This window comes from Bos indicus, chromosome 5 (genome assembly GCF_029378745.1).
Source record: "Bos indicus isolate NIAB-ARS_2022 breed Sahiwal x Tharparkar chromosome 5, NIAB-ARS_B.indTharparkar_mat_pri_1.0, whole genome shotgun sequence".
NCBI lineage: Eukaryota > Metazoa > Chordata > Mammalia > Artiodactyla > Bovidae > Bos > Bos indicus.
This window is the reverse complement of record NC_091764.1, coordinates 56,541,212-56,567,274: the sequence shown is the minus strand read 5'-3', so window position 1 is coordinate 56,567,274 and position 26,063 is coordinate 56,541,212. Positions and strand designations below refer to the sequence as shown.

The 26,063-nt window shown below is 45.8% G+C and overlaps 1 pseudogene; it reads right to left on the bottom strand.

Annotated features, from left to right (window-relative positions):
• Positions 1-526: 526 nt before the first annotated feature.
• LOC109558724 (retinol dehydrogenase 16-like) lies at positions 527-5,562 on the bottom strand (annotated as a pseudogene).
• Positions 5,563-26,063: the final 20,501 nt, after the last annotated feature.

Genomic DNA, 26,063 nt, shown 5'->3' with positions numbered 1-26,063 from the left:
GCATTTGTTGTTCAGCCTTGTCTGAGAGCCCTTGTGTCACAGATCAAACAGGTGGCCATGGAACCCATCTCATTGCAGCCCTGCGTCCCCCAACCCCTTGTGGGACCAGCAACGAGGGTCAGGGCTTTACAACCTCACAAGCCCTCTGACATTCTGGACAGGATTCCAGGGGGTGATTCCAAACCTTCTGAACACACACCCCCAAGACATAGAGTGAATCAATGATGCTTTATTTGATTTCATTTGGTTTGCTGAGACTAATACTATTTGTATGTGTCATAAATAATAATTTGAAAATCAAGTGCCTTCAGTTTAACTATGAAGCCCTAGCATGCATTCTAATAGGTGAACTTTTCAAATGAAATTTTAGAGAAAAAATAATCAACAGAAATTCTTATTTCCAAGATGGATCAAAACCCGGTTTCTGTGCCCAAACCTGCCAAGGCCACCAAATTGGCACCCAGGCTATTGGATCAGTCTGGTAGACACCGTCCACTGTCAATAGACACATTCAGTGAAGAGGGGCTTTTATCCCCCTGCCCATCATTTCCATCCTGGGGAAGAGGGAGACAGGACATGGGAAAGATTCATCTGAAGAGGTGGACAGAGCCAAAGCACAGGGGACTGAAAGCCCCAGTGCCTCATGTCCTCCCCACAGTACGGCTTTTCACAGCTGATGTGGGTCATAACACACAAGGGACAGAATGAAGACGTGAGCATCTGACCCCAGTTCCTCAAGCATAATATGTCTCTTTCTTCCTAATTTCTTAGAGTCCTAAGCAATGACCCAAACAAAGCCTGGGGACTGGGTGGGAGTGAGGCGGAATGTGTGTTCTGGTGCCCTGAGAATCCCCCTCTCCACTCTATTTCCCTTCCTCCATGTGTCCTCTCCCCACCCACGACCCAACTCCCGCCTACCACACACCCCACTCTTGGATTACAGGGCCTTAGCAGGCTGGGGGTAATTCCAATATATCATGAGATCCACCAGGAAGCTGGGCAGGTAGCTCATGGGGAGATAGAGGAACTTGGCATCCCAACCAGCTGAGTATCTGCTGCGGGGATGGCAGGCGGTGAGGGCGTGCTCCATGCAGTTGGTCACCAAGGACAGATTTCTAGCCCATGGTGCCTTCAGAAAATCCGATGCCTTTATAACTGTCCAGAAGGAGACACCATCCTAGTTATTCTCATTTTCCAGCCCTCCCACTTCCAGATCAATTTGACTTCCCAAAAATTCTGTTCTCTTCCAAAATCATGGTCCATATCATATCAGTAGATTTCACTGCAATATGTCCTAGCACTTTGCAAAAAATACACTTCCACACTAAGTTAATGCCCTCTAGTACCTTTCCAAGGAATACGAATACTACATACTGGAGGTCTCTACCCACACTAGAAATAGAGGCACCTGAGAAAAGGTGGTACTAACATGACCTTGCCGTGATTCCAGGGATGTATCCCTCTGTGGCATCAGTCTCCTTTCCAAATTAAAAGCGTTTCTGAAGAGAAACTGTTCTCTAGATCTACCAAGCTTCAATCCTTCACTTCTGTCACCAGTTGACCAAACAGAGACCTTGGGTATGAGCTCATATCTCCACTTTGTGGGTAACTCAGGGCGTAGAGGATAGGACTGAGACTGGAGGAGGTACTAATGATGTATTTCTGAATATTTTTCCAAAGCCCACAGCTTACTCACAGTCTGCAAGAAAGTTGTCTCCATAGAGTTCCTGGATCTCTGGGCTGGCATGATCCCATGATGTCTGGAGATTTTCATGATACACCTCTTCTTGGGTCATATCGGTCAGGAAGTAACCCGGCTCAATCACAGCCACCTTCACTCCGAAGTAGGAGAGCTCCCTCCTGTAATGTAGACAGGATGAGGAGCAAGGACTCAAGAGATTGTACAAGAAGAACATGAAAGAACAGTCAGACACCACTACAGGCCTGGGTGAGATGGGCTGGGAGCTCTCAGAAGTTGGAAGGCACAGAAGCCAGGGAGAGAAGCTCATGGTGATGTTACTGCTTCTCTATAGAGTTTGACCATTTTCCCAATTATTTTACGCCCTGTGCCTATCAGCTCTACATCTGACAAACTGTACTGCAGAGCATCGCTTAAACGCTGCCTCCTCCTATTCCTCTCGTTCCATGTGCAGACAATCACCATGTCTGCATATTATGTCTTTCCATAGTCCACATCCCCTGTCTCCCCTCTCTCACCCCAGTAACCCCTCTGTCCTCTAAGGAGCATCCACTTGCCTGTGGACAGAATTCCCACACATCAGAGCCACCCTCTCTCTGCAACCAGAGGTCTCTACCACTGATTTGACTACGTGGCTCCCTTGACTAATTGCTTCAAGGGGTACACATCCCCCCAGGGCTCCCAGAGCCTAAATACCACAGCAGCTGAGCACATGAAAGGCCTGCACAGGCAAAACTATCCATTATTGTGCCTCCAATAATTTCTGACCGTGGGCCCTCCTGCAAGGCAGTAATAAGTTGAATCAAACTCTATAGGTCTGGGACCACCTGGGGATGCCAAAGACATGAACATGCTTCCCATCAAAAGACATACACAGTAAGTGAGAGGAACCTAGAAGGAAGAGGCATTAGGCCTGTGATATATGAAAATCCCTGTAGAACACCCCCCCTCTTGCCCCCTTCCCTGCCTCAGTGAATATGTGAAGAAGAGAAGGGCCTCCCTCCCAGACCATTAGCTGAGGGAGTCTGAGAAGGCCTCCACGCCGTACTTGGACATGCTGTAGCCTCCACCAAAGACAGCCATCCGGCCCATGACACTGGAAACGTTGACCACATGGCCTCTTGCCTTCCGCACCAGGGGCAGCAGACTCAGGGTTACATCTATCACTCCCAACAGGTTAACCTCCAGAATCTTCACGAAGTCCTGCTTGGTCAGCCATTGATTGGGTGCCATGGGTGTGCAAATGCCGGCATTATTCACCAGACCCCAGAGTCCTGGGAAGGGTGAGGGGGAGAGGGCAACACTGTGCTCGTCCCAGGAGAGAGGACTGAGCCATGCTGCCGTTCACCCTCCAACCCGGAAGGACTTTAGGAGAGAGGCTGCAGGGGAGGGGCTGGAGCAGAGACCAACACACTCCTGGGGGTTTGAGGAGGTCAGAACCTGTGAGTAGTAGTAGGCACACACAGAAGGTGTGCCTTCCTCCCAACCCAGTCTTCACACTCCACCCACTGCCTGGTGACAAGGAACAGGAACCCCAGAGTTGATGAAGACAGGTATTGAGCTTGAGGAAATCTAGTGGGTCTATAGTATGGAACTCAAGAGTGAAGTTTTGGGTTTTCACGGTCCATGGTATCTTTGAAAGTGAAAGTCACTAAGTCGTATACAACTCTTTGTGACCCCAGGGACTATAGAGTCCATGGAATTCTCCAATCCAGAATACTGAGTGGGTAGCCTTTCCCTTCTCCAGGGGATCTTCCCAACCCAGGGATCAAACCCAGGTCTCCCGCATTAGGGGCAGATTCTTTACCAGCTGAGCCACAGGGAAGCTCAAGAAGACTGGAGTGGGTACCCTATCTGTTCTTCAGTGGGTATTCCTGACCCAGGGATTGAACCAGTGTCTCCTGCATTGCAGGCAGATTCTTTACCAACTGAGCTATCAATGGTGTCTTTGCACACCATTAATAAATATTCCCCAGCTTTCAAGATTTTCTGACAGCTTCAGGACTGATTGCCCAACAGTTAGTATGAGGAAAAGAGAGGAAACATAGAGAGGAAAAGAGAGAAAAAAAGGAATCAAGAGATGAAGACAAAAACAAAAAAAGATGACTATAACTGAGTGCAGATTGGTTGGGTGAAACAGACCTGAGATCTCAGTATTGAGGGAACTTAGTGGCAGACCTGGTATTGACCTCTAGGACCTGGGCTTGAAACACCCGCACTTCAATACTGAGCAATGTGTCTCAGGAATCTGGAGAATTCCAAGGGCTATTTTGGGGGAGAGCAGGGATGCCTCTCCTTACCCTTAACACCCAGAGCACAGAGTTCACCCCCTACCCCAGAAAACTCCACCTTCTCCTCCCACTCACACAGGAGGCCACCCTGGCTTCATCTTCTTGGTACAAATTCACCCGGCTTAAAGGAAACCACTTGCAAGAATCGAAGACACAATCCCAAGGTTTTAAAGTAGACCTTTAGTAACCATAGGCCTCATGGCAGCAGCAGCAGGCATTCAAGGTTGCTGGGCTAAGAGAACCAGAAGTTCCACACAGAGAGCTGAGTCACTACCCTGTTCAGCAACATGCTTGACTTGTACGATGAATACAGTATCAAAGACACAATCACCATACATGGTTATAGTGTAGGGACTTGGGTAGAAGGAAGTTTGCAGAGATATCATTTCTGTGGAGTATGGTGAATACAAGATAGGAAATAATTATGTATCATACCATGAAATACTTTTTAGTAAGTGATGCTATTTTAATGTGTAGTATTTTCTCAGTCATAATTTATGATGTTTTTGAAGAAATTTTTATCATGTTCTAAATCTATGTATTTTTATATAGTAGAAGGAAAGGATAAATATGTGTAAATATAAGATCATGTATGTCAAAACACTAATAACCCTTATCTCTGGGTGGTGAGATTTTTAGAGTGTTTGGCATATCTCTAGTTTACATAGGCAGATTTGTAGGAATTAAAAAAAAAAAAAATCAGTAGAGAAAATCAGAAAGCCGCGAGAGAAAGTAACTCCATAGTAGTTATTTGACTTCCCCTAGACAAGCCCTGAGAACTCAGTATTGTTATTTGAAGATGAGTGACATTTAAAGCCAAGTGAAATGACTATGGGTCTCCAACAAGAATATGATCAAGTGCTGAGAACACAGCCCAGCTCAAGTGCTTCCCTCAGACACCCTTGCAGCCTTTCAACCAGAGCCCCTACCTCCACCCCTCCTCCAGGAAGTCCACCCTGATCACCCTGCTCACTCAGTAGCAAGAAACCCAGACTTTCTGCTGAGACCGGAGGGAATACCAGGCAGGGAGTCTACAAGGACACTGTCTCATCAGGGAACTCTCTCCCCCAAACTGCAACCCTCAAGGTCAGGAGGTAGGGGTGAGAGTTGGAAGAGGCTCGTCTGGTCAGCTGAGTGAGGTGAGGAAGGCAGATGGGACTTCACATCTAGGAAAACACCTTGGACTCTTCCCCAGGGGGCTGACAACCAGTGCCCCTCACACAGAGAGAAGAGTAAACAAACAAGAAATGTGGCGGTACCTCTGTCCCCCACACGCTCCTTCACCCACTCGGTGGCCGCAGCAACACTCTCAGTCTTGGTGACATCCAGGATCACCGTCTGCAGCCTGTCTGATGTCTGGTTCCTCAGCTGCTCCGCCCCTTGCTTCATCAGACACGCAGCCAAGACCCTCAAGCCTTTCAGGTCCAGCTGCCTGGCCAGCTGGTTCCCAAAGCCCGAGTCACAGCCCGTGATGAAGACGAACTTGTCCCGGAGGTGGCTCACCACCTGCCTCTCCCGGTACCAGCGCAGGAAGTAGTACAGGCCCAAGAGGACCGCCAGGTACAGCCACATGGCTTTGTAGGGGATGGTTGTGGTGAATAGGGTCTGGTTAGTGATCAGACAGGAGCAATTAAGAACATGCACCAAGCTGGTTAGCATGGAGGCTCCAGACTCTCTGGCATGGACTTCTCAAGATTTTCCTGTTCACCTTATTCAGTGAGTATTACTGACGACGATCCCAGTGCCTGCTTTTTGGTACTCTTAACCCACTTCTCATCAATACCATTGCATTTCCAACACAAAACCTTAAGGATGACAATACCTTCCCCAATCTTACTTTCCTGGTCCTCCCACTCCTCCTGTTTCCCTCTGCCCACCTCTCCCTTCTCAATCCTCACACCCACACACGCATTAGAAGTTTTGCATTCCAGATTTCATGGTTCACAATCAAATTGTTTCCTTTTTCTTACTGAAGCCTGTGACCGGGGTCCCCCAGGTTATTGTACATCACAGGAGACTTTTTCTAATGAAGATTCTTATAATGGGATACACTTGGAATCAAGACACACATGACTTCAAAGCCCAGCTCTGCTGCCAACAGGCTGTGTGACCTTGGCAGCTGGTGAGCCTCTGACCATGTTTCCTCTCTGGCTTAGCTCACAGAAGTCTCTCCTGAAAGACCAAGTTCCCTCAGCCTCTCTAAGATTAGAAGGAGAAGGCAAAAGAGAATAAGGCTTCTCCTGATACAATGGCTCTCTGGACCAGAAAGATGTTCAGAAGAGCAGTGGGGATGTCTGAGGCAAGAGAGGGCACACGAAGGAAATGAGGGAACACAGGCAATGGTGAGACTTCTCCCAGATGCTGGGATGGGTGTTGGAAGGACTCACACAAAGCTGCTCTAACAGGTGCTCCCCTGCCAGTCAGTGCCCTGGGCATCTCCTCACCATCCATGTTTACCACAGCTTTGACAATGAAACAGATGCCCTGGAGCCCATCCCAGCAGCCAGGAAACACAGAGAGGAGGACAGATTCAGCCTCTAGTGGTCACTGCCAACTTCAGGGTGCTGACTGCCTCCTGAAAGGAGTTGTCCCTCAGGTGGCAATCAGCAGCGGTAATGGAAAAGATGGTCCTGAAGAAAGCAGCCTGTGCCTGCTTCCTGGGGGACCAGCAGGACCCTCCACAGGGGTTTCCCAAAGGGTGAGGAAGAAGAAGGCCAGGATGGAGGATGGTGCCTTGGAAACTGTCATGAAGCTGGGGGAACAGGCAAGTCTTATACAAACACTAAATCTGTTAAGGGTGAAGGTTATGGTTTCTTTGCTTGGAAGAAACAGATTTTTTTTCTCTGACCATGAATTCCTTCACCATAAATTCCCATGGGTCCATGCAGCAGCCCCATCCCACTCCTCACATCATCATCTTCCCTTTCCCCACATGAAAGTCACATGATGACTTGTGGGGTCTCAGGAGCTTCAAACTCCTGTTCCAGGTGGGTACAATGACAGGCAGGTCAGGAGAGAGCAGTAAGAGGCAGGAGCTGGGGTGATACTCACCTGGGATCTGCAGGGGCCAGAGCAAGAAATCTTTCAGAGGAGTTACTGTCAGGGAGACTCGCTGACAGAAATCTCTGCATCTTATCTCCTCAGAGGGGTAGTTGGGCCAGATTCCAGGGCAGAACCTCTGATGCACATATCCCTTGGCGTAGCCCCAGCGCATATCAGCGGGGACCACTGTCAAGCTAAGGCCACCCTCCACCCACTGCCTGTTCTACACCCAGGACAGTTCTCTGAACGGGTGGGGGTGTAAGTAACAAATGGAAGAGCTGGAAGGGGTAGGAAGTGAGGGCAAGCTGTGCAAGCTTGTTTCCAGCTCCACTATCTGAAGTGGAGACTGAAATGTAGAGACCGATCAGTGTGTTTAGGTGATCGGAGGGGTTGGGGAGTCACTGACCACAGGCAACTCACAAAAGCCAGGACAGCCCAGGGAAAGAGTGACAGCACCTTCCCTTTGGCACTCCTGTGGATCTTCATAGCATGGGTTCCTGCCCCTGCATACATCCATCAGAGCAGACCTAGCTCCCTCCTCAAGGAAGGCGGCCTGGACAAAGGAGGAATGGTGCTCTGCTGAGGGTCCAGGCTGAGAATGTGAGCTGCTGTGCCCTGCACCCTTTTTCCAGTGCATTTGTTGTTCTGCCTTGTCTGAGTTGGGGGCGGTGAGTCACAGTCCACAGAGTTGGCCATGGAACTTATCTCAGTGCAGTCCTGCGTCCCCCAACCCCTTTTAAGACCAGCAAGGAGGGTCAGGGTTTGTAAGCTCACAAGTCCTCTGACATTCTGTAGAGGACTGCTGGAGATGAGTCCAGAGCTCCTGAAGACAAACCCTCAGGGCATAAAGTGAATTAGTGATGCTTTACTTGATTTCAGTTGGTTTGGTAGGTCTGGTGGTGTGTGTGTGTGTAAATAAAAATATGAAAATGTGGGGTCTTCAGATCAAGCAAGAAGCTCTAGGTTTGCATTGAAGAGGAGAACGTGGATCGACCTTGAGGGGCTGACACACCACAGCCTGAGGGATTCAGAGATCCTCGAGGATCCTCTTGGTCACGTTCATCTCTTCAGCAGTCCCCTCTCTGACACCAAGCCATTAAAACAGGTTTGAGTTTCAGGGGTCCTGCAGCATCTGATCTCGCTCTCTGTTTGCTTGAAAATGGTGATATTGTTCTATGACGTAAGGTTCCCTTAAACACACCATAGTCTCAATTTTGAAAAAAAAAAAGAGAGAGAGAGAGATAAAAATTCAGTATTTTAGTTGACTCTTGGAGAAGTCCTTCCCACTCCAATTGCCCTCAGCCCAGATATCTGTATAGCCGTACAAATGCCTTCTCCACTGAATCCATACTCAGACCATCATGAGAAGAGAGGACACACAGAGAGCAAGGGTCTCTGGAAGCACTGGGACATCAGGGGAATTCCTGCCCTGATCACAGTAGGTGCTCAGTAAGCATTAGCAAAGACATAAGACCGGGCTCCAGAAGTAACTCCCACTCACCTCCATTGGAGGGTGGGGGAAAGGGATCTGGGCTGGGGGACCTGGCAGGTGGCAAAGGATGGAGGGTAGTGACTCTATAGGAGGGGATGGAAGGAGGACCACAGGGAGAGTTCTCGTGAGGGAGATGCTACATGTCCCCGGGAAGGGTTTGGGCCCTGCCTCTCCCTTACAGACCTCTCTTTGTTTGTCCATCCTTGCGTTAATCCTAGGACCCCAGATCACACAATAAGCCCCAGAAAGACAGATTAGCCCCTCACTTCTACAGACAAAGGGATGCCTTCACTTCCTTCTTCAAATCCTCCTCAGGTCACCCCACTCACCCCTACACTCCTCAAGGACACCTGACTCTTCCTCTCATAGACACACACCCACTGCTGCCCAAGGCCATGGTCACAATCACTTGTCCTATATAAAGTTTTCACCTTTTATTTTAAGGAAAATATAATCAATGGAAATGCATGGTTTCAGGACAAAACAAAAATTGGTTTCTATGTCCCCCTATTGAAGACACTGTTTTCCAGCCAAGATTGGCTGAGTTGGCACCTAGGCTGGTGTGTCAGGCTGCTGGTCCATCCTCCACACATACCCCTGACTACAACTATGTTTAGGGAAGAAGGGCTTTTATCTCCCATGTGCATTGCAGTGGGAGGGAGAGACTGGCCAGGGCCAAGGCACACCTGGAAGAGGTGGACATGGGCAAAGGGTAGGGGCCCGAGACCCTCCCAGCTGCTCAACCCTTCCCTAAATGTGGATTCCTCTGGGTCGCAGGACGACCATAAGGCTCAGAGCCTTGAGAGGCTGATCAAGGAACACAACACAGACAAGAGCTATTCATCTTAGTTTCTCACTACAAAACATGTTTCTTCCTAAGTAATGTCCCAAAAGAAGCCTGGGAAGGAGGTGGGAGTGGGGTGGGATAGGTGTCCTAGTAACATGAGAACCCCGCTCTCCACCTTATTTCCCTCCCCCCATGCATCCTCTCCCCTCCCAGTACCCAACACCTCGCTACCATGCACCCCAGCCTTGGGTTATAAAAAACAAAAAAGCAAGGAATATCACTCACAGTCTGGTTCTACAAGGATTAAGTCATTCATCACTACATTGCTGGCTTATAATGTACAATGAAAGAAATTCACAACGAAGAGCAGGAGAAGGAACTCTGCTCTGGGAAAAACAGCAAACAGGCCATCAGATAGAAATATTTCAAAGAAATTCTTTATTACCATGGAATCTTGCATCTTTCCATACTTAACAAAGCAGTTAAATCATTAACTGAGATATATGTTCCTTGGGACTAACAATAACCTTCTACTGAGATGAATGCTTGATTGCACATATCCTTCAACCGAAATTACTGGTTTCTGTTTCTGCCTCTTTGGGGCAGGACCTCAGAGTTATCCTATAAACTCTATCCTGGGACATTGTCCTCATGGGACATTGTCCTCAGGAAGACACTAAATCACTTAACTCACAGCTCTTACATTGTGGGGTTTCTTTTGTTGCCTTTTTTAAGTTGATGATTTCATGGGCTTCTCATGCATCTCTAGTATATCATGAAATCAGTCAGGAAGGTGGGCATGTAGCTCATGGGGAGATGAGTGAGCATGCCATTCAGGCCAGGTGAGTAACGGATCTGGAGGTGGCTCGTGGCAAGGCGTGCTCCATGGAGTTTCTCAAGAGTATTAGACTCAGATCATTTTGGCTTCAATATTTCAATTGACTTCATGACTATCCAGAAGGCAATCTCATACAAATATATTCTCATTTCCCAACCCTCCCACTTTATTTTATATTATATAGTATATACATTATATTCCCCTTCTTTTTTCAGATTTTCTGACACATTTTGGACTAAATGCTCAACAATCAGTATGAGGAAAAGAGAGGGAAACAGAAAGAGACAATGAGGAAGGGAGGGTAATTCAGAAAGAAAAGAGACAACAGATAAAAGACAAAAACAAAAAGATGAGTATGGTCTGGTGCAGATCAGTTGGGTAAAACAGACCTGATGTCCATTCTCTACATCTGTGTCTCTTTTCCTGCCCTGGTAATAGGTTCATCTGTACTGTTTTTTAGATTCCACATTTATACATTAATTTTGAGGCTTCCCTGGTAGCTCCGCAGTAAAGAATCCACCCACAGTGCAGGAGATCTGGGTTCAATTCTTGGGTCAGGAAGATCCCCTGGAGAAGGAAATGGCAACACACTCTAGTATTCTTGCCTGGGAAATCCCATGGACAGAGGAATCTGGTAGGCTACAATCCATGGAGTTGCAAAGAGTTGGACAGGACTGAGCAAATAACACTATATGCATTAATACATAGTGTTTGTTTTTCTCTTTCTGACTTACTTCACTCTGTATGACAGACCTAGGTCCATCCACATCTCTACAGATGACCCAATTTCATTCTTTTTATGGCTGAGTAATATTCCATTTTATTATGTACTATTGGACATATATAGTAACATGTATAAAATAGATAGCTAGAGGGAAACTGCTCGGTGCTCTCTGATGATCTAGATGGATGGGAATGAGGAAGGGGAGAGGTCCAAGAGGGTTTTGAAATACCCACATCAATACTGAGCAATGTTCCTACAGGAATCTGGAGAATTCCAAGGGTAGGCTTTCAAGGGGAAGCAGGGCTGCCTCTATTAACCACTCTCCCCAAATCGGAATTTACACTTAGTGCCAGAAAAATCCACCTTCTCCTCCGACCCATAGGAGGCTGCTCTGTCCCCAGGCCCCTCATTTAACAGGCGCCCAGCTTCATGGAAACCTGTCTGGGAGACACAAAGACAAATACCAAGAACTTAAAGACTTAGCAACTAATAGAACTCAGGGCAGAAGAGCAGGGTCAGGGCAGTTGGGAACAGGGTGTCGGAATTATTAACACACAGAATTAGTCCCTTCGCTGCTTAGCACTAAACCTGCCCTCAGAATGTATATTTTCCCACCATATTTGACACCAAACACCCAATCAATATATACGATCATATTATTGTACCACACATGGCTTATGTATGTGTACACTCAGTCGTGTCCAACTCTTTGCAACCCCATGGACTGTAGTCCTCCAGGCTCCTCTTGTCCATGGAATTTTCCAGGTAAGAATACTGGAGTGGATTGCCATTTCCTACTCCAAGGGATCTTCCCAGCCCAGGGATCAAACCTATGTCTCTTGCGTCTCCTGCTTTGCCAGGCAGATTCTTTACCACTAGTACCACCTGGGAATCTCTACCATACAAGGAATGTTAGCCAATATTTTGTAATAAGTGTAATGGAGTGCAACTTTTAAAAATTGTAAAATAAAAAATAAAAAATTTTAACAAGGCAAAAACAAACAAACATAACCAACCAAAACCCTCCCCACCAAAAAAGTAAAAAGTATGGTTATACTAGAAAATTGGGTAAATAAAAGCCTACCAAGACATCATTTATGTTCAACACAATGAGTAAAATCTAGGAAACCATTATGTATCATATCCATTGCATACCACTTTAGTAAGTAATGCTACCCTACAGGATAGAATATTCCATCATTAATAATTATGTTTTTGAAATGTTTCTATTTATAATTTTATTTATATGTTTTTGAAATGTTTCTATTTATTATTCTATTTATAATCTATGTTATAAAATTGATTACCTTCTTTTAATGAAAAGAAGTACAATAACACTATTTGCAAAATATAGTACCATGTATGTCAAAATGTTATCAGTACATATATATGGGTGGTGAGATTTGAGGTGAATTTGGTTTTCATCCTTGTACTTTTCTGTATCCACAATGATCATGTTTTACATTTATACCAAGATAAAAGAAATTAATGTTCTTCCTTTCACCAATAAACCACAGGCAGAACTGTGTGAACAAAAAAAGAGGAAGAGAAAGTGACCCCATAGTTTTTTCTGACCATCTTTACACAAGTCCTGACAGCTGCGCCATCATCTGAAAATGAGTGACATTTAAACTCGTGTAAGACAACTACGGGTGACCAGCAAGAACATGATCAGGGCTGAGAACACAGCCCAGCTCCAGCCCTGCCCCCAGCCCCAGCCCCATGCAGCCTTCCAACCAGAGCTCCCGTCTCCTCCCCTCCTCCAGGAAGTGCACCCCAATCACCCTGCTCACTTAGCATCAAGAAACCCAGACCTGCTGAGAGAAGAGAGGACACCAGATGGGAAGTCTGCAAGGACACATTCTCATCAGGGGAAACTCTCCCCCAAGCTGCAAAACTTCAAGGTCAGAGATGGGAGTAGGGGGTGAAAGAGGCTCCTCTGTCAGCTGGGTGAGGTGAAGAAGGCAGGTGGGACTTCAAGTCCTGGAAAACACCTTGGAATCTTTCTTGACAGGGGATCTCCCCTTCACACTGAGAGAAGAAATAAATACAAAAGAAATCTGGGTGGTACCTCTGTCCCACACACGTGCCTTCACACACTGGCGGCAGCAACAACGCTCTCTGTCTTGGTGACGTCCAGGATCACTGTCTGCAGCCTGTCTGATGTCTGGTTCCTCAGTTGCTTGGTCCCCCACTCCATCAGACACACAGCCAGGACCCTCAAGCCTCGTAGGTAGAGCTGCCTGGCCAGCTGGTTCCTGTTCCCAAGTCACAGCCCGTGATGAAGACGAACTTGTCCTGGAGGCGGCTCACCACCTGCCTCTCCTGGTACCAGCGCAGGAGGTAGTATAAGCCCATGAGGAATGCCATGTATAGCCACATGGCTTCGAAGGGAACAGACACACACAGAGTGAGGTGAAATAGAGTCTGGCTAGTAAACAGACAGGAGGAATTAGGAACATGCATGATGATGCTTGGCCAACCAGGTTCCAGGCTCTCTGGCATGGAGTTACCAAGTTTTTCCAGTTCACTGTCTTCAGTGAGTATGACTGACTCTGACCTCAATGCACGCTCTTTGGTATACTTAGGTCATTTCTAATAGATGTCATTGCATTTTAAACACAAACCCTTAAGGATGACAATACTTTTCCCAACCTCACTTTCCTAGTCCTCCCTGTTCCCTTGGCCCACCTCTCCACTCTCCACCCCCACCCTTACCCTCACAGATTAGAACCCTTACATCCAGATTTCATAATTCACAGCTAAATTCTTTCCTTTTTCATGTTGAAGTCTATGACCTGGATCTCCTAGATCTAGTGGAGATTCTTACAAGGGAATACACCTTATAAGGGAAGACACACATGGTTTAGAACCCAGTTCTACTGCCAGTTAGCTGTGTGACCTTGAGCAGCTGGCTTAGCCCCTGACCAGGCTTCCTCTCTGGCTCAGCTCACAGAATTCCCTCCTGAAAGACTAAGTCCCCCCAGCCTCTCTAGAATTAGAAGGAGAAGGCAAAAGAGAATAAGGCTCTCCTGATACAACGGTTCTCTGGACCCAAAAGGTGTTCAGAAGAGCAGTGGGGCGTCTGAGGCAAAGAGAGGGGACACAAAGGGAATGAGGGGACACAGGCAGTGGTGAGACTTCTCCCAGATGCTGGGATGGGTCACACAAAGCTGCTCTAACAGGTGTTCCCCTTTCACTGTGTGAAGATGCCCTACCCGCAGCTCTGGGTGCCTGGCTCTGTTGCCCTCTCCCTGCTCTGTGCTCAAACCCTGCCCTGCCAGGCAACACACACAGAATCCAGACCACGCAGACACTAAGAAAAGACTGATTTGAACCGTGACATCATTAACTGGAATGCTAATTTCCCCCCAAGCACGGAGGGCTGCAAAGCCCAATAATTGGGAAGGAATTAGTTCAGTTGGTATGAGGGTGACAGTGGAGAGGAGGAGCGAGCTGCCCACTCCGGAGACTGAAGAAAGGACCTGAGACTGGACCCCAGAGCAGCTGTGCATGGAGGGGCTTTCTCCATGAGGGGGAGGATACCATCCTGGAATGGGGGTGGAATTCTGAGTGAAACAGAGCTGGTGAGTGGGGCGCCTCCGTCCTGGCACCCCTGCAGCCTCTGATGGATGGGGCTGTAGTCCCTGTTCAAGTCACCAACGGGACCTGTTCCACCCCTCAAGGAAAAAGCCAGCACCCTCAGGAGGCCGGTGAGGCATGCTGAGGCTCCCAGGGTCTCCAAGAAGAAAGACTTCCTTGTCGATGTGGTTCTCCCTCCACAGTGCCTGGCTCCCAAGTTGTAACCCTACAAGAAGCATGCATGGGTGGTTTGTGTTTCAGGAAGTACTAGCAGAAACCAGAGTCCTCATCAGTCCACCAATCCGTGACTTCTGGAGAGGATTCCTGGAGTTGGGCCAAACCTCTTGAACCTCTTTCCCCTTGGGGCTACAACAGTCTTTGTCTGAGGGGAAGAGAAATGATAGGCATCAAAAAGTTCCAGCTGAAGCCCGAAGCAATGGCTTACTGTTACTAACCTACGGGGACTGTGCTGCTTGTGCTGGGTGCTAGAGAACTGCTGCCTCAGAGCCCTGGAGAGCAAGGGCTGAGGCTCATCATCTTCTATTTCCAGAACCTGGCAGTGCCTGGCATCTGACAGAAATGAATGAACCTTTCCACGACATCCTCTTCCTCTCTCCTTTTCCCCCTGCATTTCTGACCTTGTCTGACAAGATGAAATCCCCCAAAGCCTCCATCTCCCTCATGTTTATTATAAAGGAGGGAATGCAGAAGGCCTCAGCAAATCCTCTCCACTCCAGCTCTCCAGGAGTCTAAGAATCCATATGTTGTCTTCAAAAGCATGAAACTTTAGGAAGTTCAGGTCTCAGGAAGCACCGGAGAATTTGAGGGGACTTTCTGTCCAGCACACATTAGGTGATCAAAATGAGTTACTAGGGGGCTTCCCTGGTGGCTTAGATGGTTAAGAATCTGCCCACAAGGTGGGAGACCCAGGTTGGATCCCTGGATTGGGAAGATCCTCTGGAGAAGGGAATGGCTACCCACTCCAGTATTCTTGCCTGGAGAATTCCATGGACAGAGGAGCATGGCAGGTTACAATCCATGGCGTCGCAAACAGTCAGACATGACTGAGCAACTAACACACAAGTTAGTAGAAACTGAATAAATATACTATCAGCAAGGGATTGTCAGAAAATCTACAGAGACCCCAGGAAGGTGCTTTGGGTCAGGAGGTGAGGGAATCTGAGGGAGGAGAAGAAGCAAGGGGCAGGGTGGACAAGTGAAGGAAGGGAATGCTGAGGCATTCCAGGAGGTTGCTGGGCGGGGCTGGTTTCTCTGGAGGAATGGTACCCGGGGCCCTGCTGGTCTCTGTCTCTCCAAGCTTCCTCTTCCTTAGACTAACGTGCATACCCCCACACACATTTTCTTGGGAAACCATGAGAGGAAATGGCTGTCCTTCATCTTGTGGAAGGATAAGGGCTGGGAGCAAAGGCAACTCACTTCCCCTTTCTCACGTCCTTCCACAGATCAAACCACTCTTCTCTTAGCCTCCATAAAGTGGGCTTCTCCCGACTCAAGAAACATCCCAAAACTCCCAAGGCTGAGTCCCCTCCTTGGAAGTGTCGGCCCTACCCCACTGTTTTTTATCCTAGCCTTCATCCATGAGAAGCTCTTCTAGGGTGGTCATTTTTAACCTTCTGGACATCATGGACCCCTTTGAGCATCTAAGGAAGGCTCAAAGCCCCATAAAAATGACTTCACACAACAGACAGGGTTTTGTATGTACTTTTCAGTGAGTTCACAGACCATCTAAAGCCATTAGGTGCCAGCATCCAGCTCAAAAATCCTTATAGTAAGAGTTTACTGAACTACTAGCAGTGTGACTCGGGCAAGTCGTTTAATCTCTCTTTGGCTCTGTGTATCTACATAGAACCCACTTTTTAAATTGTGAGGATTAAATGAAGTAGTCACAACTGGCAAATGTAAAGGTAGTAGCTGTGAGCTATAACTGTTACTACAACTCATTGAGGGTTCTTGACCTTCTATGTAAGAAACACACTGTCATAGGATAACTAAATAGAAGAGGAAGGTGGTGTTGAGCCAATTTGCTGCTGCTGCTGCTAAGTCGCTTCAGTCGTGTCTGACTCTGTGCGACCCCATAGACGGTAGCCCACCAGGCTCTTCTGTCCCTGGGATTCTCCAGGCAAGAATACTGGAGTGGGTTGCCATTTCCTTCTCCAAAGCATGCATGCATGCTAAGTCGCTTCAGTCGTGTCCAACTCTGTGCGACCCTATGGACAGCAGCCCACTAGGCTCCTCTGTTATTGGGATTCTCTAGGCAAGAATACTGGAGTGAGTTGCCATTTCCTTCTCCAGTTGAGCCAATTTAGAGTGGGAAAAAATGGATAGTGTTGGTGGAAAGGTAGAGAGGATCTCGGTCAATTCCATTAAAAAGGGATTTTTCCAAGAAGTGGAAAAGGGGGCATGCTTATGCCAGATGCTTTACATATACAGTGTTATGTATCTCATACAATAATCCTGCAAGGAGCACCATCATCTTCATTGTATACATAAAAATGTAGGCTCAGGAAGATAAAGTGACTTGCCCAAAGTCACAAAGTTACTTACTGGTGGGACAAGGTGTCAAAGCTAGGTCTGGTCCCCAAGCTAGGATTCTCTCTACCGTCTCCAGAATGAGTGAGAGAGCAAGAAGAACTGAACAGAGCCAGGATCCGGTCGCCGGACTGTATTCATCACTGGGGAGCCTGAGGAGCCCCTGATCTGACAAGGGGAAGCAACTGCAGGCAGGCAGAGCAATTCCAAGCTTAGACTTGGCTTCTGCACTCAGTGACCTTCAGGAAGCTCAGGTTGGGGAAGGAAGTGCAGTTGTTGCCAAACTCCTCTGCCTTAACCTGTCCACAATCCACCTGCCCTTGCACATGAAGTAGGGTCCTTGGCCACACAGGCCGGGCAAGCAGGGCAATTCCTGGGACAGCTCACACTTGCCCCTTTCTCCAATGTCCAGACACAAGCCCCTGGCCCCCTCCCGACCCTGGGAAGCTGCTTGCCTTTATCTGTGCCTCCCAATAACTCCTTCCTGGTACCTTCCTTCCTTTCTGATTGTTGATTACAATGTCTTGTCTATATATTTTTGAAAAAAAAAAGGGGGGGAGGAGAGGGGAGGTTGGGAGGAGAGAGAGGAAAGAGTAAATTTCCAGGAATTGTTTGGCTGCTGCTGCTCTTATTGCTTGGAGCAAAGCTGTTTGCCGCCCCCTCCTCCTGCCCAGCTTGGCAAGAAGCCTGGGCTCCTGCCCCTCCCTTTCCCCCTCCCTTCCAGTCTCCCTTTCCAGCTGCCTACCTCCTCCCTCCTAAGAAAAACACCCACAAGAAAACTGCCGAGCTATCACTTATTCCTTCCTGAGGGAGCAGCTTTCCCTCTGGGCCTCTGCCAGAAGGAACCACCAGCATTTCCTCTTGCTGAAATTAACACAGTTGGGTGATGGGGTGGGGGAGGGGACTGGGGAGCAGGTGGAGGTGAGGAACCAAGGAGTGATGTCTCCATGTGGGACAGAAGAGGTCCTTGACAGAAGATTCAGAGACCTGGGAGCAAGCCACTATAAGACAATCTTGAGAGGAAAGGAAATGATCACAGATCAGAATGTGTGGTCCACGTGGAGGGAACAGAAGCCAGAACTAAAGGTCTTTCTGGAGGGTCTGCAGTCCACTGGAGCCTCCATCTGTGTGGGTCAAAGGCACTGAAGAAGGAAGTGAAAATTCTCAGAAGGTTCCTTACTGAAAAGAGGTAGCCCATAGGATAGAAACTGAGATCCTAAACAGAGAGAGTAGAACTGTCTGGAAAATAAAAGTAAACCTCATTTTAGGGACTTCCCTGGCAGTTCAGTGGTTACAACTGGGCACTTTCACTGCCAGAGCCTGGGTTTTGGTCCCTGGTCAGGGAACAAAGATCCCACAAGCCTCACGACATGGCAAACACACACACACACACACACACACACACATCACACTTTATCTGTTTTTAAAATCATTTTCTTCCTCTCTGCCTTTTAAAAAATTATTTATTTACTTATTGCTTCCCAGGTGGTGCCAGTGGTAAAGAATCCAGTTGCTAACGCAGGAGACACAGAGACTCAGGTTCCATCCCTGAATCGGGAAGATCTCCTGGAGTAGGAAATAGCAATCCGTTCCAGTTCTCTTGCTTGGAAAATTCCATGGACAGAGGAGCCTGGAGGGCTATACAGTCTATGGGGTCACAAAGAGTCGGACATGATGGAGAGAACGTACTTATTTATTTATTTATTTTTGGCTGTGCTGGGTCTTCGTTCCTTCCCTGGCTTTTCTCTAGTTGCAGAGAGCGAGACCTACTCTCCAGTTGCGGTGCACAGACTTCTCACTGCGGTGGCTGGTCTTGTTGCAGAGCCTGGGGTCTAGGGCACCCGGGATCCAGTAGTTGCGGTTCCTGGGCTCTAGAGCACAGGCTCAATAGTTGTGGTGCATGGGCTTAGTTGCTCCACCGCATGTGGGATCTTGAGAGACCAGTGATCCAACCCATGTTTCCTGCATTAGCGGCAGGCGAATTCTTTACCACTGAGCACCAGGGAAGCCCCCTGAACGCCACATTTTACATCGTCACAGCTCATCATGACAGATTTCTGGACCTGGGAGTGATCTGATATGTGAGTGGAGGTGTAACACAGTAAGAAATATATATTTTGGGGGCGGCGGAGGCAGCGGCAGTGGAGATATAGGATGTGGCCTCAGGAAGTGAATGGTTTTACTCAGAGGGCCTTGCACGGCCTTTTTCCGCTGGCAAAGCGCTGCTCCCTTCTCCCAGGCCACTGCATTCACTTTCGAGGCCTTCTGCTATATGCTGGCTGGCGCTGCTGCTCACCTCCATATTCATCTTCTTCGCCATTTGTTTATAGCATTGGATGAGTTGAAGACTGATTACAAGAATCCTATAGACCAGTGTAATACCCTGAATCCTTTTGTCCTTCCAGACTACCTTAGCCATGCTTACATTCTTTTTTTTTTTTTTTTTTCATGCTTTCTTCTGTGTCTTGTTTCTTTATGTAGCAGAGTGGTTTACACTGGGTGTCAATATGCCCCTCTTGGCATATCATATTTGGAAGTATATGAGTAGACCAGTGATGAGTGGACCAGGACTCTATGATCCTACAACCATCGTGAATGCAGATATTCTAGCATATTGTCAGAAAAAAGGATGGTGCAAATTAGCTTTTTATCTTCTAGCCTTTTTTTTTTTACTACCTATATGGCATGATCTATGTTTTGGTGAGCTCTTAGAACAACACTCAGAAGAATTGGTCCAGTTAAGTGCATGCAAAAAGCCACCAACGAATGGATTCTATCCAGCAAGATCCTATTTCCAAGAGTGGCCTATGGAATCTGATCAGTTACTTTAAAAAATGATTTCTTAGTTTTTAAATGTTTCCACATTTTTTTGCTTTTGGAAAGACTGTTTTCATATGTTATACTTGGATAAAGAATTTAAATGGAATTACATATAAATTAATATAAAATGATGCCTCTGGGATTTCTTTGGAAGGAATGATGCTAAAGCTGAAACTCCAGTACTTTGGCTACCTCATGCGAAGAGTTGACTCATTGGAAAAGACTCTGATGCTGGGAGGGATTGGGGGCAGGAGGAGAAGGGGACGACAGAGCATGAGATGGCTGGATGGCATCACTGACTCAATGGATGTGAGTCTCAGTGAACTCCGGGAGTTGGTGATGGACAGGGAGGCCTGGCGTGCTGCAATTCATGGGGTCGCAAAGAGTCGGACACGATTGAGCGACTGATCTGATCTGATGCCTCTGATGTTGACAGGTTGGAACTTGCACTCCTTAAGGAACAGCCATAATCCCTTGAATAATTGCATTAATTATTGACTGTCCTTAGTCCATTGGAAGCTTTTGTTTATAGGCGCTTATAGGACTCATTTTGGTTTTATTGAAATACCATTTAATTGTAAATTAGCTGTAGATATCAGCTCATGTAGATATCAGTTCTGATGAACTGAAAATATGTATCTGACCTGTGGGAAACTTCATGGGTTTCCTTATCTATCATGTAGTGATTATATATGGATGCATTAAAAAAATAATGAGTGGGATTTTTTTCCTCTTGGACTTGAAATACTGTCCCTGTATGTTGCATGAATGAGAGATTTTCTCATATTTCCACCAATGTAATATACTTGCTTTAATTCTTAAGCATAAGTGAACATGATACAAAAATATATGCTGACTTACTTGTGAAGAATGTATTTAAAGCTATTTTAAATGTGTTTTAATTTGTGAGACTTTACTTATTAAGAAATTAGTTACTATACTTAATGTTATAATCTGGTGATAAAGGTATTCTTAAGAATTTACAAGTACTTTAGATTTTCAAAACTGAATGAGAGAGAACATTGTATAACCATCCAGCTGTTCCTTTAGTGCAATACAATAAAACTCTGAAATTAAAAAAAAAGAAATATGTATTTTTGTCTCTGCCTCCAGTTCCTCACACAGAGCTCCTAAAACCTTTGTAATTTTCTGAGTGATGAGAGCATCTTACACAGATTTCCCAGATTCCTTGGAAATTCCTGGGTGATAGGAATGTCTTTGTTCTAATGAGGTGACTCCTGGCCAGCTCCTGAATGGCTTCAGGATGGGGGTGCCCACCAGAAAGACCAAGCCTTGATTAGAAGCTTAGAACTTTCAGCCTCACTCCCATTATCCTCTGGAGAGAAGAATGGTGTTGGGAGGCTAAATTAATAATCAATCATGTCTATGTGACGATGCCTCCATAAAAATTCCTAAACTATGGGGTTCAGAGAGCTTCCAGTTTGGTGAACAACACATCCATGTGCCAGGAGGGTGGTGTATTTAAACTCCTTGGAGACAGACCTCACCCTATGTACCTCTTTTTCTGGCTCTTCATTTATAGCCTTTACAATAAAACAGTGAACATAAGTAAATGTTTTCCTGAGTTTTGTGAGTCATTCTACCAACTTATGAAAACTGGCAGGAGGGGATTGTGGGAACCCCCAACTTTGTAGTCACGTTGGATAGAAGTGTGGGTACCTAGAGGAACCCATTGCTTGCAACTGAAGTAAAGACAATCTTGTGAGCCCTTAAACCTGTAGTGAAGTGAAGTGAAGTCGCTCAGTCGTGTCCGACTGTTTGCGACCTCATGACTGTAGCCTACCAGATTCCTCCGTCCATGGGATTCTCCAGGCAAGAATACTGTGGAGTCTGACATTAACTCCAGGTGGTTGGTGTCAGAATTGAATTACAGAATACGTAGTTGATGTCTGGAGAGTTGGAAAACTGGTTGGTTTTGGGGGGAAACTCTACACATTTGGTGTCAGAAGTGTCATGAGTAGAGAAAGCTTTAAGAAAACTGAAATATGTAAAATATCCTTTTCCATGGAGATGGCTGGTGGTGACGGTGGCATTAAGTACATGTGAATGTACAGATGGCCAATAAACACATGAAAAAATGGTCAACATCACTCATTATTAGAGAAATGCAAATCAAAACTACAATGAGGTATCACCTCACACTGGTCAGAAAACCATCATCAAAAAACCTACAAACAATAAATGTTGGAGAGGATGTGGAGAAAAGGGAACCCTCTTGCACTGTTGGTGGGAATGCAAACTGATGTGGCCACTATGAAGGATGGTATGGAGGTTATATTTAAAAACTAGGAATAAAACTACTATATGACCCAACAGTGGTAAAGAATCTGCCTGCCAATGCAAGAGACGCAGGAGATGTGAGTTCAATCCCTGGGTCAGGAAGATCCCCTAGAGGAGGAAATGGCAACCCACTCCAAAATTCTTGCCTGGAAAATTCCATGGACAGAGGAGCCTGGTGGGCTGCAGTCCATGGGGTCACAAAGAGTCAGACACTAAAATCCCACTATTGGGCGTATACTGAGAAAGCCATAATTCCTACTACTCGACATATACTGAGAAAACCATAATTCAAAAAGATACATGCACCCCAGAGTTCATTGCAGCATTATTTACAGTAGCCAGGACAGGGAAGCAACCGAGATGTCCATCAGCAATGAATGGATAAAGAAGTATTACTTAGCCATAAAAAGGAATGAATTTGAGTCAGTTCTAGTGAGGTGAATGAACCTATAGCCTGTTATACAGAGTGAAATAAGTCAGAAAGAGAAAAATAAATATTGTATATTAATGTATATGTATGAAATCTAAAAAAAATGGTACTGATGAACCTATTTTCAGGGCAGGAATAGAGATGCAGACACAGAGAATGGACTTCTGGGCACAGCCAGGGGTAGCGGGGAGGAGAGGGTGAGACGGATTGAGAGAGTAGCCTTGAAACATATCCATCACCGGATGTAAAATAGTAGCCAAGCAGAAGTTGCTGTATGACACAGGGAGCTCAACCTGCTGCTCTGTGCCAACCTAGAGGGGTGGGATGAGGTAGGGGGTGGGAGGCAGGTTCAAGAGGGAGGAGACATATGTATATTTATGGTGGTGATGGTTGCATTGTCACATTGTGGTCACATTATCGTATAGCAGAAACCAACACAACACTGTAAAGCAATTATCTTCCAATTAAAAGTTAAAAAAGAATTTTAAAAAGTGCATGTGAATGTACTTAATTCTACTGAACTATATACTTTAAAATAGCCACAATCGTAAATTTGATGTTATGCTTATTTTACCACAACTAAAAAGGTCAATTAGCAGACTTAAAAAAAAAACACTCTTTGAATGGATAAACAAAATGCACTATATCCACACAATGGAATATTACTTAGCCATAAACGGAAATGAAGTATAGATACAAGCTACAACACAGATGAATCTCAAAAATGTTACGCCAAGTGATGTAAATCGATAAAGTTAGAACACTCCTTCACACCATACACACACATATGCACATACAAAACTCAAGATGGCTTAAAGACAAATATAAGACATGACATCATAAAATTCTTAGAAGAGAACATAGGCAAAACAGTTTCTGACATAAATTATAGCAATGTTTTCTTAGGTCAGTCTCCAATAAATATAGAAATAAAAATAGAATAGAAATAAAAATAAACAAATGGAACCTAATCAAACTTACAAGTTTTGCACAGAAAAAGAAGCCATAAAAAAATGAAAAGACAACCTACTGAATGGGAGAAATTATTTTTGCCAATGATGCAACTAACAGGGCTTAATTTCCAAAATATGCAAACAGCTCGTATAACTCAATAACAAAAAAATCAAAAAATGAGCATAAGACTTAGACATTTCTCCAAAGAAGGCATACAAATGGTTGATAGGAACAGGAAAAGATGCTCAACATTGCTAATCATCAGAGAAACGCAAATCAAATCTACAATGAGGTATCACCTCACAGCAGTCAGAATGGCTGTTTTTTAAAGTCTACAAATAATGAATTGTGGAGAGGATGTGGAAAAAAGGAACCCTTCTACACTGTTGGTGGGAAAGTAAATTAGTGCAGCCACTACGGAAAACAGTATGAAGGTTCCCTAAAAAACTAAAATTAGAATTGCCATATGATTCCCTCCTAGGCATATCCAGAGGAAATTCTTTCAAAAAAGATGCATTCACTCCAATGTTCATAATGGCAGTATTTACAATAGCCAAGACATGGAAGCAACCTAAATGTCCATCAACAGATAAATGGATAAAGAAAATGTGGAATACTAGTCAACCATAAAAAAGAAGGAAATAATGCCATTTGCAGCAACACGGATAAATCTAGAGATTATCATAAGTGAAGTCAGAGAAAGACAAACACCATATGACATCACTTAGATTGGAATCTAAAATATGATACAAATAAACTTATTTACAAAACAGAAACACTCACGGACATAGAAAACAAACTTATGGTTACCAAAGGGGAAAGGTGGTGGGGGGGATAAATTAGGAGTTTGGGATTAGCAGATACAAACTACCATGTGTAAAATAGATAAGCAATAAGGTCTTACTGTATAGCATAGGAACTATATTCAATACCCTATAATAAACTATATAACCACTGGTGATCCATTGGTTATGACTCCATGCTTCCACTGCAGGGGGAATGGGCTGGATCCCTGGTTGGGGAACTAAGATTCTCTGTGCAGCATGGTCCAAAAAAAAAGAATATATATATAACTGAATCACTTTGCTATATACCAGAAACTAACATAACACTGGAAATCACCCATAGTTCAATTTTTAAAATCTTTTAATATTATGCTAAGTGAAAAAGAAAAGACACAAAGGTCTCACATTGTATGATTCAACTGATATTAATTGTCTTTAATACATAAGTGGCTTGCCAGGTGGTGCTAGTAGTAAAGAATCCACCTGACAATGCAGGAGATGCAAGAGATATGGGTTCGATCACTGGGTCGGGAAGATCCCCTGCAGGAGGAAATGGCAACCCACTCCAGTATACTTGCCTGGAAAATTCCATGGACAGAGGAGCCCGGTGGGCTACAGACCATGGGATCACAAAGAGTTGGAAACGACTGAGCTGCTGGGCACAATACATAAAACCAGAGAGACAGAAAGCAGAACAGTGGTTGCCAGGACTGAAGAGAGAGCAGACTTGAGAGTGCAGGCTTAACGGATGTGACAAAATTTTCTGCTGGGGTGACGAAAATATTTTGGAATTACATAGAGGTATGGTTGCACAGCAATGTGAATACTAAATGCCACAGAATTGTAAACTTTAAAATATTAATATTGTCATAGGGATTTCACCTCTATTAATTTATGTATGTCCAATCCCCTCCAGCCAACACACCCCTGGCCCCACAAAGCATGGGCCCAGCTCCAGGTGGCTCTGCTCTCACTTGGATGCTGCTGTGTGGCTTGTGTGAGACAGGCAACATCTCTGGATAAGGAAGCCCACCCTCCCTCCCCACAGGGCTTCCTGGGGGATCAAATGACTAACTGAGATGAAAAAGCTCAGCTGACACAAGATGCTCACCAAGAACACACATCCGGGGTTCCGAGCCTTCCTCTCGGCTTGGAAGAAGCCTGGTGTCTGTCTGTCTTCTCTCTCTCCTCCATACTTGGCTGGAGCAGTATGGAGCTTGAGGGCTGGAGAATGCTGTTCACCTCCCCCTCCCCATCCAGGAGTCTCCCTGAAGCTCAGCAGAGTCCCCTCCCCATTCAGTCTTACCTCTCTCTCCAGAATCTCACCTCAGATCACAGAATGAAGGCTGGAGGAATGGCAGGGTGGCCATTCAGCAGAAGGGCCAGAGTGATTATATCTGAATAATTTTCAGATTTATTTTAGCCCTCCTACCCCCATCCAGTTCTATTTCAGTAGGAGTCGAGACAGGGGAGAGTGGGATTCCAATCCAGTTTATCAGTGGAAAATATATACATACATAAAGCTTTAGCATGTCACTTTGATGGCTCGTTTAATTCTCACAAACACCCTTATTAAGAGATATGATTGTTGTCCCATTTTGCAGAGGAGAGCACTGAGGCTTAAAGAGGTAAGTTCACCCAGCCACAGGAGTCTGGATTTTAATGTTTGCAGCCTGACTCCTCCCTGTCACCACCACACTGGAACTTTTGCTGTGACTTCCCCTCTAACTGGATTGGGAGAAGGCAGGAAAAACCCCGACCCTCTCCC